The sequence below is a fragment of the Monodon monoceros genome, unplaced genomic scaffold (assembly GCF_005190385.1).
Source record: "Monodon monoceros isolate NGI ecotype Baffin Bay Population unplaced genomic scaffold, NGI_Narwhal_1 Super_Scaffold_15, whole genome shotgun sequence".
Classification (NCBI taxonomy): Eukaryota; Metazoa; Chordata; class Mammalia; order Artiodactyla; family Monodontidae; genus Monodon; species Monodon monoceros.
In genome coordinates this window covers 85,796,212-85,815,606 of record NW_021703771.1, presented here as the reverse complement: position 1 = coordinate 85,815,606, position 19,395 = coordinate 85,796,212, and the positions used below count along the sequence as shown (strand labels likewise).

The window sequence follows — 19,395 nt, the reverse complement described above, 5'->3', positions numbered from 1 at the left end:
CTTGATGAATAAATGAAAAGATTCGGGAATTTTCTAAAAACTGTTATTTTCCTTGGCAATACTTTTCATTTTCTTTCATTACACGCAGTCTCTGAACCATGAGCCTGGACACATGAAGACATTTAGCTGTGGATGTGGTCACTGGGCTTCCCGGCATTGGCCACGCGGCCCCTCTGTCCCTTCCACCCGTCCCCCATGCTGTCCTTCTCCACCTGTCCAGACGTTTCTCTTGGCCAAGCTCACGCCTCGCCGCAAACCCTCCCCCACAGATCCCGCTGATGACATGCGCTCTCCTCTCCAGTTTAGCCCACACGGGAGGCTGTAGACGCTTGGATGGGGTGGGCCGCTTCTTCTGCTTCAGCTCCTGCCCAGGGCTGCCAGGACTTCTCTGCCAGGAAGCACCCGGGGTGGGAGTCCTCATGGCTGGCCCTGTGAGCGCACAGCTCGTCTGCTTATTCCGCGGGGTTTTATCCTCAGCCTCTCATCCCCAGGAGAGCACTCAGCACGGCACCTCGGACAAGTGTGATTGTGATGATGGTTAGCGCTCAAAGACGGTCTATGAAAGTCACCTTCCTTTTCTAAGAACTTGTCTTTTGGTCCAAAATTCCATTTTAGGAAATCTCTTCTTCCTTTGCAATGAAGAACATGCCATGGCTTGAGAGAAGTGATCAGCCTTTATACTCTTTCATAAGCAATATTAGACCCTCTGTGAGACCTAAATGTGGGCCTTTAGAATGGAAGGAATAAGGGCTAATATATATAATGAAGAAAAAATAAGTGGTGAGAATCATCTCACCAGTGCTGGCGTCTGTTTTTAAAGTGTTTCATTTTCCTTTGGGAATATACTAATTATTATTCAGTTATGTGGATTCAATTTGGAGTGTTTTCACTCATCTTGTTTTCTTATTTAATCCGTGTATGAGACTGTGAATGTTTTTAGGCCTGAACTAGATCTTTTTTTTTTATCTTTATGTATCTACATTCTAGCACAGTTGCAGGTACAGAATTAGTAGGACACAATAAATATTAAAGTATGAGGAACGAGTGAATGAATGTGTGAATGAATGAATGAGCCCTAACCCACCATACTGGGTTACGAGGATCATCTATGATAACACGTGTGGCAACATCTTACAAGTTGTCACCAGCGTCGATGACATCATGGGGCCCTTCATTGGGACCTGTAGATTCGTGGCTTCATTTCAGGGCAAGGTCAGCAACTTTTGAGACACAATCCCTACCGCTGAGAAGGTTCAAAATTCTTTCTACTCAATCAGGATGCCAAGAGAGAGGTAGGAAAAATCTTCTTTTAAAGCTTACTTACTGCCTACATATAGGATTTTCTCAGTTATGCCTAAGAGCACTTCGCTTTTTTAGCTTTGTTGGAAAAGTTTTTAAACTGCAAAGTGCAATATTGTTGAATTATTCTGAGTCAGCCAGTCGTGGGCTTTTTTTTTTTTCCGTTGTTTTTTTTTTTTGCGGTACGCGGGCCTCTCACTGCTGTGGCCTCTCCTGCTGCGGGGCACAGGCTTCGGACGCGCAGGCTCAGCGGCCACGGCTCACGGGCCCAGCCGCTCTGCGGCATGTGGGATCTTCCCGGACCGCGGCACGAACCCGTGTCCCCTGCATCGGCAGGCGGACTCCCAACCACTGCGCCACCAGGGAAGCCCCAGTCGTGGGCTTTGAGCCTGGTTCTTCCAGTTGCCTGTTGCATACCCTGGGTAAGTCCCTTCTGTCTGCTGCATCTCAGTTTTCATATCTGTAAAATGGGAGCAGTAATTCCTACCCCATTTGGTTATTAAAGAGTTCAATTAAACAAATTAAATCATACGAAGTTCTGCTCACAGACTTACCACCCATTGACTGTGTTTGCTTCTTTTTTTATTTCTCCAACTGAGTTCAATTAAAAAAATAATAGCCCTGATAGGAGTGTGAAGTAGAGAATTGAAAACAGTGGAAAGAGAGCATTACACTGTACTGTACCTCTGCTTATAAGTTTGTCGTCAGAATAAACTCAGTATTCAGGTGATGCTACAGCCACTTTCTCTAACTGTTTCATAAATGTAGGAAATGGTCCCATATCACATCGATCCAACGCACAATTTTATTCTTTTACAGGAAGAGCTGGGATGGGAAGGTTTAGCTGATGGGCAATAGATGGGTGCTGACAATCAAAGGTGAGGCCGCCTTTCAGTGTTTCCATGTGCTTTCCTACACCAGGCTCTCCTTGCCTGAAGGGGCGCCTGGTTTCCTGCCGAGGGGAGTTAGCTGCTTGCCCGTCAAATACAGACGGCATTCTGCTCACTTAGGTGGTTTTGCTGAATAAGAAGAGTCACGTTCATGCTCCTCAAGATTTCTTTTCCTCAAATTTCTTTGGAGCATTTAAGAAAGTCGGCAAGCCTCTTTTGTCCTCAGATTTACTCCAATAATCTTTAAATAATGACTTGTGTCTATTTTGTAGCATTTCTCCCCTGAACTTCCAAGTTGGCAGAATCCTCTGGGCCACAAAAAAATGTGTCTCATTATGTTCTATGCAAAGGGATTGAACGATAAACTCTGAGAAAGTGTGTAGCTGTAGCTGACAGGATGGCTTGCCTTTATGCAGATTTGAAAACAACATTTTTTGTCCTTAGTTTATAGCTTCAGTTGGGAATTTTACATGCAGTTGCCTAATTGCGGCAGGCAACGTGTACTTAATCAGACCCTGCTCGTCCCGCAGGTAAGTTGTCATCTATAACTCAGTGCCTGTCCCTGTTGGGTCCGGCCGGCTGTGAAATGTGGCTGCAGCCCTGGGTAGTACAAATGGCATTAATTACCTCAAACAGGCATAAGCCAAATGGAGTCATTGGTTTTAGGAACTAACCATATCCTCCACTTAGATCAAGGATCAAACTTTTATTCTGCCTACTTCCAGGAAAACACGTTTTGTTCTGTTTATATTGAGCAAACATGTCATCAGTAAAACGAGGAAAGTCCCAAATAAACTTTCTTCTAATTTGATTTACTTTTTATGCAGATGCTCTACATATGCATAAAGAAATCCAGGCTGATTTTTTTTTGCCTTAATATCGCAAAATGTATAAATTCCTCTTCACTCCCAAGTATATAAATATTAAAGTATGCTTAAAAGTAATAGAAAATGCATAAAGTAGAAATTCTAAAATTTCCAACTTTACCATATGAGTAGTTTACCAACTGAAAAAGAGTGATGAAAAGGACAGCATGTAAATCTATCCATGGAAATCTAAATGGCCTCACTGTTTACTCCTGGTAGAAATCAACAATGTCTGAGATTTTGCTTAAACGATGTATTTTATTAGGGAGCACAGACATAATTTAGTGATTAAATAAAGACTTGCCTTCAATTATATCTGAAAAGTAGTTTTGTCCCCAGATGAAACAAACTTTGTGGTTTAACTGCAATTAGATATCATGGCTCTTTAAAATGTATATTATTCAATATATGTATTTATTTTAAGCAGGTAAAATGTCTGGGTTATAAGAGGTAGCATGGTGGAGTGGCCAGAAAGATCTTTCAGAAATCAACAGCATTTGAATACTGTTAAAATGTTTAATGTACTGACGCCTTCATTAAGAAAAATGTGACATAATCAATGGTAAACCAGGAATTCAGATAAATTTAAAATTAACCTATATTAGCACTCAAATATCTGAAACCCTGAGAACTCTAGGAACAGGAAGATGATAAGCTGGAGAAGCGTGGCCCTTCTTCTGGATGTTCTAATCGAGGCCGACATTTTCTGGGAAGGACAGATGGCAGTCATCTTAGATTTTGCAGGCCACGTTCATCTCTGTGGCACCTTTCTTTCTTTCTTTCTCTCTTTCTTTCCTTCTCTCTTTTTCTTCCTTTCTTCCTTCCTTCCTTCTTTCTTTCTTTCTTTCTTTCTTTCTTTCTTTCTGTCTTTCTTTCTTTCTTTCTTTCTTTCTCTCTCTCTTTTCTTTCTTTCAAAAGCTCTTTAACAGTCTAAAAACCACAAACTTGGCCCACAGGCTATAGTTGGCAGACCTCTGATCTAATATGTTAACTTGGCAATTCTCCTTTCTGGGCTTAAATTCATCTCTGTGACACCTTTCTTTCTTTCTTTCTCTCTTTCCTTCTCTCTTTCTTTCTTTCTTTTTCTTTCTTTCTTCCTTCCTTCCTTCCTTCTTTCTTTCTTTCTTTCTTTCTATCTTTTCTTTCTTTCAAAAACTCTTTAACAATCTAAAAACCACAAACTTGGCCCACAGGCTATAGTTGGCAGACCTCTGATCTAGTATGTTAACTTGGCGATTCTCCTTTCTGGGCTTAAATTAAAGAAGAATGAATTGAAATATATCATGCATCTTTTGGAATCTAGAAGTACCAAAGCCACCTTCTTTATGATATTGCATTCTTCTGTCTAAACCACAGGCTCTATTATGTTTATCCTTATATGCTAGGATCCTAACCCAATGCCTGATACATGGTAGGTTTTCAGAAAATACTTGCCATATAATAGCATTTCTTATTTTCATCTAATCCTACAGTATTGAAAGGGTGACTTCAATTCTGAGAGATGAGTTTTTTTTATAATCAGCCTTAATAGAAGTATTTTCTTGGGCCATCCCAACCCTACCAGCTTTCTGTAAAATTTAAGGTATGAAACCCAACAGATACAATTTATCAAAACTATTTATTACCTCGATGAGCAATAGTTATGTATAGTGCAAACACAACATTAGAGAGTGAAAATAATTTAAAGGTATAAGATAAATTCTTGGCCGCTGATTTTTAAAATGTGTTTAAGTCCATATTGTGTTTATTTGTTGGGTATCTCTGATTAAAAAGTAGTGTTTCTGAGGGCAAAACCAGGACTCTTTCTTTCTCTTATTTCTTTCATGCTTCTTTTTTCCTTCATTCCTCCCCTCAAAGTGGCAAAGTACTCTCTACTCAGCACACAGTGGGGGCTTAATAAATGCTGCAGACCCCTTGCGCTGGCCTTCTAGGCTGTCTCCAAGATGGTTCTTCTTCTTTCCATTCTCCTTTCTTTTTTTGCAAAAATGCTGCAACCACTTCTCCATTTCTTTAAAAAAGTAAGTATTTCTCAATCTGTCAAATAAACACTATATGAACAATTTAAGATTGCTTTAAATAAATTTATTTTCTGTTTTTCCCCCTTTCTTAAAAAAAATATTGGCACTAAGCCATGAGGCATAATGAGCTAGCGGTTTGCAAAGTCTGATTACAATTGACTGACATGTAGTGTATAATTATTAATTTCTTCTATCACTAAAAGAAAAGGAAGAGGGCAAAATGTATTACATTCTTACTATTTAAAAAAAAATTTAAGTCTAGTTGACTTACAATGTGTTAATTTCTGCTGTACAGCAAAGTGATTCAGTTATACATATATATACATTCTATTTTTACATTCTTACTATTAAATACCAGCAGAGATTCTGTCATCTTTGAAAACACATATGATGTTTATTCATCTCTCCCAATTTAAGGAAGTAAAAGAACCTGGTCTTGTAGATTTTAGAAGCATTTTGTTATGGTACTTGATGCTGTTTAGGACATTTTTTAAACTTGGGTTATAAATGTCAGAGTTAATTTGGCTTCCGTCCACTTCCCTCCTTCTGTGGCCTGAGTTTTGGTGGACGTGAGTCACACTAAAGCTTTCTGCTGCGAAGCCACGCAGACTTAAGGGTCTGAGGGGGTCATGAGACTCTGGCTCCCCCCATGCCCCGGCACATGGAGCACAGAAATTTTGGGAATCATTTTAGGAGCTAAAAGCCTTGCTGGGGAGCTGAGCTGAGCTGGCACGGCTCCCAGGCAGGGAAGCTCCGTCCTCCCCAGCTCCTCTCCCGTTTCTCAGCATGGGGTGTCAGGGGAATCATTAAGGGGGCATCCTGGCCTCGGCCTCCCACACCTGCCGGTCCTGGTTCCCTGCTGTAATTTTATGGGCCGTGAGGAGGCAGGTTTGACGCCACGGAACACAGTCTCTGCCAACAGCTGCAGACAAGTCAGCTCACCAGACAGTAAAATGTAAAGAGGGGGAGGGAGAGATAACCTTTGAAGTTTACAAAAAAGCATGACTTTGACCACTTCCTTTTTCCTTTTTAAATTGGTGTCCCAGGTATGTTGAGAGCAGCTATCGGCTAACTTTACAAGGAAAGATCCACTTCCTCCCAACACTTAGGGGCTTCGTGGTTCTCAGCATTTTAATTCCAGAGCTGAGTGGCCTTCATTTCAGAGACGTCTGTGAGAAGCAGATAAGAAGTGTGGCATTTTGACTGAGGTGTATATTAAAGGACGATGCACTGAAAACACACACCCACACGTATACAGAGAGCTCTCTGGATTCAAGTTTAAGGTTAAAGGGTACAAGCCATCACTGAGCCCCATCATCTTTCCCACGTGTTTACTCTGCATTGGGCCTTCAGGCTTTTGTCCTTTAAAGGAAGAACGCTAAGAAAGGGAATTGAAACTCTGGCGCTATGTTTTCCTCTTTTTTCACATCTCAATTTTAATTTCCCTTTAATGCTTTTCCTTTCTACTTTTCTTTCAGTATTTTTCTCTCTTTGTTTAAAAAAGGAGTCTGGGATTTTCATTGTTCTGTCACTTTTATACAGTTTAGCATGGAATGTCCCGGAGGGTGTGTGTGTGTGAATCCCATAGCACTGATCTTGGGAAGACCTTGCTGGATTGTGGGATTTGAGTCTCCAGTTGGAACCATGCACGTGAGAAAAGCATAAAAGATTCCTTTCAAATTACATAACATACCTTATATTTGGTAGCATTGTGATTTCCAGATGTCACTTCATTCATTTTAACAATGCTCTTAACTTTCTGTTTAATGAAATGTAGGGAGAATGGATCAAATTTAGACTCTTTGATGTTCAGTTCTAAAATAAGAATTAGGGTCATTATAAAAGGCTGTTTCCAGGCCAGCATAATGTTTAGAGAGAACCAAAAAATCCTCACAGTTCTCTTACTTTTTCTTCAAAACTATTAAAAGGAACATAAATACTTGCATCCTTCTTTGTAGGGTGGGAATTAACTTAGAGACCAATCCATGGATCCTCACAATTCCATCACTGAAGTGCTCAGCGATGAGCACTTACAACGTAGTTGTTACAACGTAGTTGTTAGACTTCAAACCAATCCCTAACTCCCTGAGACTCCGAAAAAGTAAGGCAAGTGGTCTCGACCTCTTCTGTCTGATACCGTAGCCACTAGTCACGGGTGACAGTTTAAATTTAATACAGTTAATTAACATTAAAATTTTAGTCCCACAGTCGACCGGCCACATCTCAAGTGCCCAACAGCCCTGAGTGGCCAGTGGCTATTGTACCAGGCAGAGTGGGGAGGGAAAGTTCTGTGGGACAGGGCTGGCTGGTAAGTGTGTGACACCGTACAACCCGAGAAACAGCACCCAGGGCAGTCCAGGCAGCTGGGCTCCAATCACAACCTTCTTACCCTCCCCTTGTCGTTGAAAGCTTGTTGAATCACTATTATGTTATTTACCACAACAGTTCTGCGGAGTCATTGATTCCTTACACATGTGATTAGCACTTGCTGTGATCCAGGAATTGTGCCCTAGGCTGGGGACATAAGGACAAAAAGCGTCATGCTAGTGTGCTAGGTGCCTACTGCCTGCAAAAGAAGACCAGCAAATGAACAATTCCCAAATGGAGAAGCAGCTCGGACAGCTGTATGGAGGGTGCAGGGCATCGTGCAGGGGATGCTTCCCAAAGGAAGCTAAGCCTCAGTGGGGGACAAAAGTTTGTGCACAAATTATTACATAAGAACAGCATGAGGCGAAGGTTCAGAAATGGTGTTGCTGAGTTAAGGTGCATGATGTGTCTACAAGAACTGGTGCCTAAATTTTCTTGTTTGACAATAGAAGAGCATCAATATTCACACTTTGGCCAACACTGAGGCGTTTCGATATTGCAAATAAAAAATGGCTAGTTTTGCATTTCTTTTATTACCAGTGAGATAGAACACACTTGCATTATTTCACTGATACACGTTCATAGGTCACTTTCATCGTCATCAGTTGGGGTGGTGCACACATATGCGTGTATTGATGGTCTGATTTCTTTTTGATTTCTACGATCTTTTCCTTGAAATATTAACCTTGTGCCTGCCGTAGAGTTGCAAAAATTTCAAGTTTGTCAATTCCCTTTTAATGCTTCTATGTTTTAAATTTATGGAAGCAACAGATAGTTTTAATTCTTAGGTAATTTAAAAGTTTCCTTTTTTTCCTTTATGCTGTATATCTTCCCAAAGCAAATATTATATAAATACCGACCTATATTGTGGTTCTGCACGTTGACAGCAGCGGGGATTCCTCTGAGGAGCTTGAAGAAATATGGATACCTGGGACCCACCCAGCTACCCAGGGAATTCCACCTTGCAGCCACGTGTGAAAACCATGATTCACATTTTTTTTTAATTTTTAAAATTTTTATTTATTTTATTTTTTGGCTGCGTTGAGTCTTTGCTGCTGCGTGCGGTCTTTCTCTAGTTGCGATCAGGGGCTACTCTTCGTTGCGGTGCGAGGGCTTCTCATTGCGGTGGCTTCTCTTCTTGCGGAGCACAGGCTCTAGACTACTGACTTGTGGCACATGGGCTTAAGTTGCTCCCCGCGGCATGTGGGATCTTCTCGGACCAGGGCTCGAACCCGTGTCCCCTGCATTGGCAGGCAGATTCTCAACCACTGCACCACCAGGGAAGCCCCAGAACTCATGTTTTAAATAGCACTCATCAAGTTGGGTTGATTAAGTAGAGGGGACCTAGAAAGTCATGGTCTGAATATAATAATCGATAGAGCCATCTGGATTGGTTGGTAGTGAGTTAATATTAAAAGCTGGTTTATTCTTGGCTCATTCAATGCAAATATGTTTAAAGCTAAATGTGCATAGTTCATTCAACAGCTTTGACGGGGCCACAAGGACTTTTCCTTTGAGGTTGGGTCGGCTGATGAGCTTCCTGTGTATTTTCTCGCATCACCGACAACTTCGATGCATTGTCTACGTTTTAGATTTCTGGTTATGTGATTACCTAAACACCCCTGGCATCCAACCTGACTGCAGAATCCTTTTCAGACTCTGATACAGTTTTCTCGATTGACCCAGTCCGTTGGGGTCTTTTACTGTTATCATGTCTTCCCAAAGCAGTCAGCATGGCGGTTCTTTTTGGTTAGAAATAATTCCCTCTCACAGTCATAGTTTTCCAGATTATGTAAATAGTTCACTAAATTATAAAACTCTGATTATATCTACACTTGGCTTCAGTAGGAAACAAATACAGATGACCCCTGATAATTATCACCTTGATGGTGGATAGAGCCACGTGGTCACACACGGAGGTCCTGCCACTTGGCTCAGGTGGCCCTGGTGCCTGTTAGTATATTTCAAAGAGCGCTGTGGGCTAATCTGGTTGGGGTTTCAGGGAATTTCGGGGTGCTCGTGAAGTGGGTGTAGCACGGCGTTGGGAAGCCGCGGGGGAACCCAGTGCCCCAGGGGCTGGGAGCATGGATGTTACTTCCCTCCCCCCGCCCCGGTCCTGTGCCCACAGGGTGAACGGCTGGGTCCTCCTGAGGGTTCAGTGTGGTAACACCAAGGGACTGTTATGGAGCCAGAACCCTGGGGACTGCCCCTCCCCTCACTCTCTTCCCGCCCCCCCATACCTAGTCCACCCGCAGACTTGTGTTTTATACCCCAGACTTCAATGTCACTGAGGTCCAAGCCTTCTCTCCATCTCCGCATCCCACGCTGGGCCTGGCCATTGTCATCTGCACCCAGACCAATGGCCTCTGCATCCACTCTTGTCCTTGTGATGTGGATTTTCATTAGGATCGTGGCTTCAAAACACGCCCAGGATCATGTCAGCCTCCTCTTCAAATATTTCAGTGCTGTCCTAGTGCTCCTAAGATAAAGACGAAAACCCTGATCTTGGTGGGCCCCATGCCCTCAGCTCCCATCTCACTGGCCTTTGGGCCCCCGAGGTGGACGGAACAGCTCTTCACGGGGAGCCTTGCGCACACTTTTCCCTTCTGCTCCCTCCTCCTCTGTCTGCCTCCCTAGAAAACGCTCATCCTTCGCAGGTGGGCCTCGTTCCTGGAGGAGCCCTTCCTCTGCCCATCGTCTCCCTGTTATTCTAGGTTCTCGGGAGGGGTCCCCATTCTGCTCACCCAGCTGCAGCTGCGGGTGTATTTCTGTTTGGTTAATAACATCTGTGTCCCCTGAGGAACTCTGGGCTCCTTGGGGACAGGAATCCTGTTGCTCGCCAGTGGGCCCACCACGGCTGGCACAGGTCTCGGCAAACGCTCAATAAATCGTTGATGGAATATTCATCAGAGTGGACGAGAAATGTAATAAAGCCTGTAACAGAGTCTGACATGTAAGACGCACTTTTACACATATATTTCCTTTTTCCTGTCTGTTGTGTCAATCAGACAGGATCATGTTACCTATTAAATGACATATGCAGCTTTGGGCCAACTGCCTTTGATGTGGAGGGAAATGAAATGGCATCTACCTTCAAAATGATTTCTAGATCATTCGATATAAGCGAACCTGAGAAAATGTCTTAGCAGACACAAAGACAGTACATTTTCTACAGAAAAGTGGCAGGAGTATCCTACAATAGTACTGAGTCAACTGCTCTCCATAAACCTTCATCCTCAGTAACAAAGCGTCACAGTTGCAGACGATACCAAACTGCAGCTTATTTTTAATTATATTAGACTTTTTTCTCCCCTGTGGAGAGCGCGGGGAAGCCAGGCTCCCTTTGATCCCGGGTAGGTATGTTAATGCTAGAACAACAGGAAGCCCCGCCGGACCGGATTGCGTCCCACCCCCATGGCCACCTTCACCCCGCCTGCTGCCGTGCCATTCATCTACTCGGCCTGATTAAGGAAACCAGCTCCAAAGGGCCCCGGCCCTCGGTCGTATCGTATCTGCGTCAGCTGTATCCTTTCGCAGGAAGAAAATACTTTAAGGAAGAAAAGTTTAAGTGATTCACTGGTTAATTTGAGTCAACAGTTAGTCTAAGATCTGGAACTTTTAGTTTCTCTTTTGCAGGGTCTGCAAACCTTTCTGTAAAGGGCCGGGGCGGGGATGGGGCACGTCTCACTCTGCTGTTGGGAAGCTCTTAGCCCTGCCTCGGGCCCTCCCCGGGGGCGCCGCTGGAACCACACCCCGCCTCGATCCTCCACAGTCCTTCCCCAGGCCGCACACCCATCCTCCCAACTGGAAGATTCCACTGGCGGGCCACCACTCCCAGTCCCGCCCAGTTGCCTGCTGGGCTAAGACAGATCCCTGGAGGGGTGTTGGCAACCACCCTCTTGTCTCACTGGCCCGAACTTTGTCTCACCCTCCGCCCTCTGACTTTGGCATTTACATTCCAGGCTTTAAGGGTTTTCCCACCACTTAACTCTTCTTTTTTCTCCCTCACCTGTTCAAAGCGTTCCCATCAAAGACCACCCGAAGCCACACTCTCTCCACTGTTTCCCACCTTCCCTTTCCCCCAGCAGTCCAGCTGCCCACTGAAAACACGCATCTCCCTTTGCCGGGTCCACCTGGCGTCCTCCTCATCCTGTCTTCTCCTCCTAGCTGCTTGCATCTTCCCCAGATATGACAGGTTCGTCCTTTTGCATCTTCCCCAGATATGACAGGTTCGTTAAACACTGAATGAGCAGAATAAATCACTGTTTGTGACTTCATGTTCAGAGTTTGCGGATTTGCATCCCCTGCGGTGGCCCAGGGAGGCCTGGTCACCAGCTACCGTAGTTGCCTTTTAGGTAAGAACTCCCTGGCAAACGGAAGCATCATTCAGAAACGTAAGCCTGGGAGTCAGTGCCCTCCAAAATAGCCTGCTCAAAATTTCCCATTTAGGGGAGGGAGAAAACGTCTATCCATAATTTTTTTCTAAAAATAAAAAAGGAATTAAATGTAACCCATTTAATATATAGGCTGACCCCGAGCTCACTGTCCCGTGTGTCAGTGGGTCACACAGCGCCAGGGCCGGGCCAGGAATTGCGGGACCTGGAGTTTATACAGTTCTGGGGACAAAAGTGGGATTTGAGGAACTCTTTGCCAAAAAGAATTCATACCGGTAAGTGAAGTACCCTGAGGCCACCCAGTGCCTGGACGGTCAGTCTGAATGTATTGGTGGGCTATTGGAGGCGACACCACATTGAAATACTTCTCTGCAGGTTGGTGAACAGCCTCTGCTCCCAGGAAATACTTCCCACGTCCCCCATTCAGGCCACAGTCCAGCGGCTGAACCCCAGGGACAGCCAGCTTCTGGTCGAACTCTTAGGTATCTGTGCAATACCGTTTTTAAACACTTTGAATATCACCCATGGGTGTATACAATAAAGATATATTCTTAAGAGTAAATAACTTCTTAATTTAAAAATTATGGAAAATCAGTGAAAATGCAATTGCTGATATAGTGACAGCTTTGACAGGAATTACAGAGAATGAGTCTGGGGCAAGGCTATAGATACAGCATCATACGTGAAATTAATTCATTGCATCATTCCTAGGTAAGCTCACGCAGAATGAGTGGAATCCAGAAATGGGCAAAGAAAAGTAGGATATCATTAATATGATTATAAAAATAAAACATAAAATATGTCAGGATTGTTATAATGGCATGTGTCATGACATGGGCCCTGGCAATGGCACTCTCGTACCTCACAGAGGTTACTGGTTCCTTCTGAACGGAGCACTTGGGATATTTCAATGTTTGATGAGTTATATACCTTTCTCCTACACAGGGAAAGTGTTCGAAGTTTGCTGACCTTTTCTGTGATAACAAATGACTGCTAGATTTCTACCTTTTAGAGTTAAAAAGAAAAGTCTAACCAAGATCCTTCAAAGCAAAGATAAAATTATCACATTTTATTATTATTTTTTGCGGTACGCGAGCCTCTCACTGTTGTGGTCTCTCCCGTCGCGGAGCACAGGCTCCGGACGTGCAGGCTCAGCGGCCGTGGCTCACGGGCCCAGCCGCTCCGCGGCATGTGGGACCTTCCCGGACTGGGGCATGAACCCGTGTCCCCTGCGTCGGCAGGCGGACTCTCAACCACTGCGCCACCAGGGAAGCCCCTGTCGAGAATTTTTGACTCTATGTTCATGAGAGAGATTGCTCTGTACATGTTTTTGGAGGGAGGCTGTCTTTCTCTGCTTTTGTTGTCAGGGTAATATTAACCTCATAAAATGAGTTGGCAAACATTCCTTCCTCATCTATTTTCTGGAAGAGATCGTATAAAATTTTGTGTTAATTCTCACTTAAATGTTAGATAAAATTATCTTGTGACACTATCTGGGTCTGGGGATTTATAAATTCGATTTCTTTAATGGTTTTGAGATTTCTAAGGTTACTAAGGTTATCTTTCTCATCTTGGCTGAGTTTTGGTACTTTGTGGGTTTTGAGAAATGATCCATTTCTTCTACGTTGTCAAATTTATGCATATAAATTTTACAGTATTCCCTTACTATCATTTTGATGGCTGAAGGATCTGTGATGACATTTCCTGTTTCATTCCTGATGCGGTGATTTATGTCTTTTTATTTTTGTCAGTATTGCTAGAGGTTTACAGATTTTATTGAGTTTTCTTAAAGAGCTACCTTTTGTTTCATTGATGTTTTTTCTATTGTTTTCCTATTTTCAATTTTATTGAGTTACACTATTATCTTCATTATTGCCTTCCTTCTGCTTGCTTTGGGTTTCTTTTGCTTTTCTTTTTCTAGTTTTCTGAGGTAAGAACTTAGAACATCATTTTGAGATTTTTCCTTTCTATGTATGCATTTAGTGTTATAAATTTCCCTCTTAGCTGCATCTCGCAAATTTTGATATGTTGTGCTTTCATTTTCACTCAGTTCAATTTATTTTAAAATTTCCTTTTAGACTTCCTCTTGGACCCATGGATTATTTAGGAGTGTTGGCTACTCTCCATGTTTGAAGATTTTCCTTTTGTCTTTCTGTCATCAATTTCTAGCATGACTCCATCTGTCATTGATTTCTACTATGATTCCATTATGATCAGAGAAAAAACTCTGTATGATTTCAGTTTTTTTTTAATTTGCTAAATTAAAAAAAAATTATCCAGGATATGGTCTGTCTTGGTGAATGTTCCATGGGTGCTTAAAAGGAATGTGCATTCTGCTGTTCTTGGGTGATGTTGTTTTATGACATTGCTCAGTTCTTCTGTATTCTTGCTGGTTTTCTGTTTAGAGGTTCTATCAATTGCTAACAGAGGGGTCATGAAGCCCCTAACTGTAAATGTGGATTTCTCCTTTTCTTCTTTAAGTTCTTTCAGTGTTTTCTTCATGTTTTTGAAGTTCTGTTGTTTGGTGCATACATATTTAGGATTGCTATATCTTTTTGGTGAATTGATTCTTTACTCATTGTGCAATGTCTCTCTTTGTCCCTAGTGATTTCCTTTGCTCTGAAGTCTACTTAATCTGATATAATGTAGCCATTCCTTTTTTGATTTTGCATTATATATCTTTTTTCATCCTTTTACTTTCAAACTACTTTTGTACTTAAATTTGAAGTGAGTTTTGTGAAGACAGTGTATATTTGGGTTGTGTGTTTCTATCCATTCTGCCACCCTCTGTTGTCTAATTGGTGTATTTAGACCCTTTACATTTAGAGCAATTACTGAAACTTAGGGCTTATGTCTGGCATTTCAATTTTTGTTTTGTTTCTTCTGTTTCTCATTCCTCTGTTTCTCTTTTCTTGCTTTCTTGTGGATTACCTCAGCATATTTTAGAATAGCATTTTTATTTATTTATAATGTTTTTGATCATATCATTCTATATAGCTTCCTTAGTGGTTGTTCTAGATATTACAACATATATAAGTAACTCATCACAGCCTCCTTATATCAACATCTTACTACTTTGAGTGAAGTATTGAATGTTTACTCCCATTTGGGTACCTTTAACCCTTTTCTACTTTTTAAATAAAATTGTCTTAAGTATTTCCTCTATACACATGGAGCACTACATCAGGTAGTGTTAAGTGTTATAATGTTTGCTTCAACCATCAAATCTAATTTAAGAATCTCATGAGAAGGATAGTCTATGATTTTTACCTCTATTTTTACCCAGTGAATTAAACTGCTAGAGTTGCCATAGCAAAATTCCACAGATGGGGTAGCTTAAACCACAGAAGTTTATCTCTCACAGTTCTGGAGGCTGGAAGTCCAAGATTAAAGTACCAGCATGGTTGGGTTCCTGGTGAGAGATCTCTTCCTGGCTTACAAAGGGCTTCCCTCTCCCTGGGTCCTCACATGGTCCTTCCTTTGTGTGAGAGCACCCCTGGTGTCTCTTCCTCCTCCCAAAAGAGCACTGGTCCTATTGGGTTAGGGCCCCACCCTTATGTAACCTTACTTACTATTTTAAAGGCTCTATCTCCAAATATATTACATTGAGGGTTAAGGCTTCAACATAAGGACTTGGGGGGAACATAATTCAGTCCATAACACTCAACCATTTCTTTCCCTTTCTGAAAAAAAATATTGAACATCTCAAGGATTTGTGTATCACCTTGTGCAGGGGCCATGCTAATCTTCTCTGCATTGTTTCAGTTTTAGTATATGTATTGCCAAAGTGATCCTTCCAATAGGTTTTTGAATACTTAAATAATTCTTGTTGATTGAGTCTGTTTCTCACCACAGAATCTGTTTCTCACATAGAATTTTTTTATCTTTATAATATATTGAATAGGTTCATTTTCAAAAGCAAGTTAACATCCGCTTGTCTATGTTGACTAAATTTCTACATGTCCTTAAAACATTATAACTTTATCAGTGTATTGGAGCAATTGGTGAAATTTAGGATGTAAATTAGATAATAGCATTATAGCAATATTCAGTTCTTAAATTTGGTCATTTTACTGAGGTTATATAAGAGAATGGCATTTTTATTAGGAAATATATGATGAAATATTTAGGAGTAAACGGTCATTATGTCTGTAACTTTCTCTTAAATGGTGAACTAATAATAATAATAGTATAATTATATGTATATGTACATACACGTTTACATATAAAAACGTATGTAAAGAGAGAGAAAGGGAGACATAAAACATGCATTTTATGTGACACAAAATGAAGTATGTTTACAATTGATACATCTAGCTGAAGGACTTATGGGAGTTCATTGTACGATTCTTGTACCCTTGTATAAGTTTGAAATTTTTTCAAAATAAACAGTTAGAAAAACCTTAGAGTTAAAAAGATAATTCCCTCTCAATTTTACCTGGGGATATCATAGATTCCAAGATAAAAATAGCCTTCGTTCTATTTCTCTTCAGTATATTAGCATTACTAGTAAAGATAGAATGAAAACAGAACTACAATGCTAACTGCAAGTATAATCAATAGTCAGTATTGTTTCCAAGCACAGAAAACAGTTCAACAGAATTTGGCATTTTTGATTCCCTTGACGGTCCAGTGATATTGTTTAAGATGTGCAGAACCTGTGGGAAAACATCCTCTTCATAAACCAGTTGACAAGCTTGTTATGAACTAGAAATCATTTGAGACAGAAGCCGTAGGCCAATAAGTTCTCTGCGGCTGAAGATTGGAAGAAATCCAACTAAGCTCTTATACAGATATGGCAGCGGATTGGATGGCACTCTGATTAAAGTGGGTAAGCCCATGAAACATTTGTGAACAAGAGCACGTTTCTGGAAATGGAGGTGACTGATTTGATCCCTTCAGTGCAGGCAAAATTTCAAAATGGGTTGAGAAAATGAATACAGGTCATAAAGGGAAAGCACGTTAAGTGACCTAAGATCTAGATTGCAATATCTAGACATATTTGAGAATGTTTACAAACTCTGAGATACAAAAAATTCTAGACTAAAACAAGGAAATAAAATATTTGAGAACCTTTACATTTGTTTTGCCTGGAGGACTGGAACGATAGGCCTACTGGGGTGGGAGAGACTAGATGCTTTCTGGCAAATACACTGATCCCGAGGTTAGACAGAGCATACATTTGGCTCCAGGAATTTGGGCCAGTTTGAGAGGGAAGGGACTGAGCAAAACCAGACAGGCTGACCTGGTCCTGAGTCCCAGGCACAGCGGGTTAGCACAAGAGGATCACAACTAACCAGTTTCACTGAGCATCTCGTGTACTATGAAGTTTTCTTCATCTGGGTACCTTGTACCCCAGAGCAATACCAGGGTACTCTTAGTAAGGAAGAAAATGGGTGACAGGTGTTGGGTGGGCAGCCAGCAGTGAGGCCACCAAGCGAGAGTCCTGGCCGCCCGCCGGGCCTGGCAGTGACTCCACACTGACACCGGGCAGATGGCCGTGAAGCGCCTGCACCTGGTGCTCGGAATGCTTGTAGAACCAGCAATGAGAGGAACCAAAACAAATAAGCAGGAAGTCGTCAATACTGTTATAGATCTGATACATTGCATTCATACTTAACCAGAGAACAAGAGACCAAACACAGCCGCTGTCATTCTGCATAAGATGCAGTGCCATCATCATAATTCAGAAAGATAGGTTCTGGCACCATCAAACCAGAGCGAAGATGCACACATCTTAAAACTGGGGATGAGAAGTTATTACTGAAATTTGGGTCTTGGCCACACTGGGCTGCATTTGGAATCTTAGCCTTAAATTACAGGGGACCTTGCCCCTTGGCCCGGTACAAAACGGTGAGGCAAGTTTCCCACTTTGTACATTGTGGTGGAAATTGGAAGGACACAGCTCGGCTGACAGTGTTAATAAACTGCGGCATTGAAGGATATTTGTAAAAAGATATCTCACGTTTCCCTCTAAGGGCCTTCTTTCTCGGCTTACGGAGTGGAGGGAAAAGTGTGAACAGCGAGAAACTGCAGACAAGTGACCCCGAGGCCCAGAGAAGGTGAGTTGTGTGCGTGTGTTTCCTTCACTTTCTGCTGGACCCCTCCACACTTCCCCGCCCCGCCGCCCTCCCTCCCCGTCCGCCTCCTTCCACACTGGGCCCCATGTGGATTCAGCTGGTTCAGCCTGAGAGAAGGCCTGAGGTGGTAGTGGAGAAGAAGAAAAGGAAGGTCACAGACAAATGCTTTTCTTTATCATGAGAATACCCACAAAGCCTGGCTGAGGGCTGAGCAAATGTTCCCGTCCTATAGATGTTCCTACGGGGGGCTATCTTTACTGATCTGGAGCCTCAGACTCAAAGCCAGATACATTGGCTCAGTTTCCCAAAAGCATGTTGAGGTCACGTTAGGATAACCTGAGCCATATTTGAGCTTCTTAGGGTGCATGTGAATTCTTGAAACTTGTGGAATTTAATGAACAAACTTTCTTCCAAAGGCTTACTGTCATGGATTATGAAAGCTAGCATTGGACTCTGTTTAATTCATTTACAGGCTATAGGTTAAGGGTGTAGCCTCCAGAATTCCCCTAAACTCAGAAAAGGGTCAAAGACCCACACCTATAATATGTACTGTTATATGCACAGATGTGCAAACTTACAAGCACACAGGTGCATCTCTTGTCTGTCAAATGAGGGAGTTTGAGAAGATGATCTTCTTAGAGACTCATTCAGACTGTAAAATGCCATGAATATACATGTCTAGAAATCTAGGGACCAGATACCACCACCCCAGTGGGACAAGTAAACTGGAAACACACACACACACACACACACTTACTAATGCCTTTCATGTGTAAAACGAATCTTGTCCTATTGCTAGTATAGTCTAGCTTTAAATCTGATTCTTTAAGCAAAGACTATAATGGTAAGTCATATGCACATGCTCTGGGGCTGTCTGAAAAATGTACCCATCTCTTTCCTTATTTCTGGTTTCTCTTCCTGAGTCATCCTTGGCTGAACGAGTGTCCCCCAAATGTGCTGGATCACAGTGGTCACTGGGGGCCCCTGGTAGAATGTGTAGTTCTAGGCCTTTGCCTGAAGACTCTGATTTAGTTGGTCTGTGTTGGGACCCAGGAATCTATATTGTTATCAAGCTTCTCAGTGAATTCCTGTGACGATTAGACAAACTTGAGAAATCCTGAATCAATGCACCTGGCTGTGACCACTGGTGCTGATTCGATCTGGCAGACATGAAATTAAAGGATGTTTCATGATCACAGAGCTCCTTCCTTGGAGCACTGAATGAGAATGAGTTCTGAGTTATCCATGAAGTTTCCTCACCAAGGTCTTAGGGTTTGAAAATGCAGCACTATGCCATTGATTTCTTAGTCCTTCCATTCTTCTGCCTTCCTGGTCCTACTTGTTTCTTGGTTTAGTTTCATCTGTTTGGAATTTTCTCTAACCTGAAATTCTATCACATGGGATTACTTTAGCTTTCCAGCGATTTCTATGTTTTTTTTTTTAAATTTCTCCTCATCTTCTACATTTACAGTGATGTAATT

General features: G+C 42.2%; 1 non-coding gene across 1 annotated transcript; it reads right to left on the bottom strand.

Annotated features, from left to right (window-relative positions):
* Nucleotides 1-15,523: 15,523 nt before the first annotated feature.
* Nucleotides 15,524-15,628, bottom strand: LOC114896395. Its single transcript, XR_003793777.1, has one exon. It is a non-coding gene; the product is annotated as a U6 spliceosomal RNA (small nuclear RNA).
* Between the last annotated feature and the right edge of the window lie 3,767 nt (nucleotides 15,629-19,395).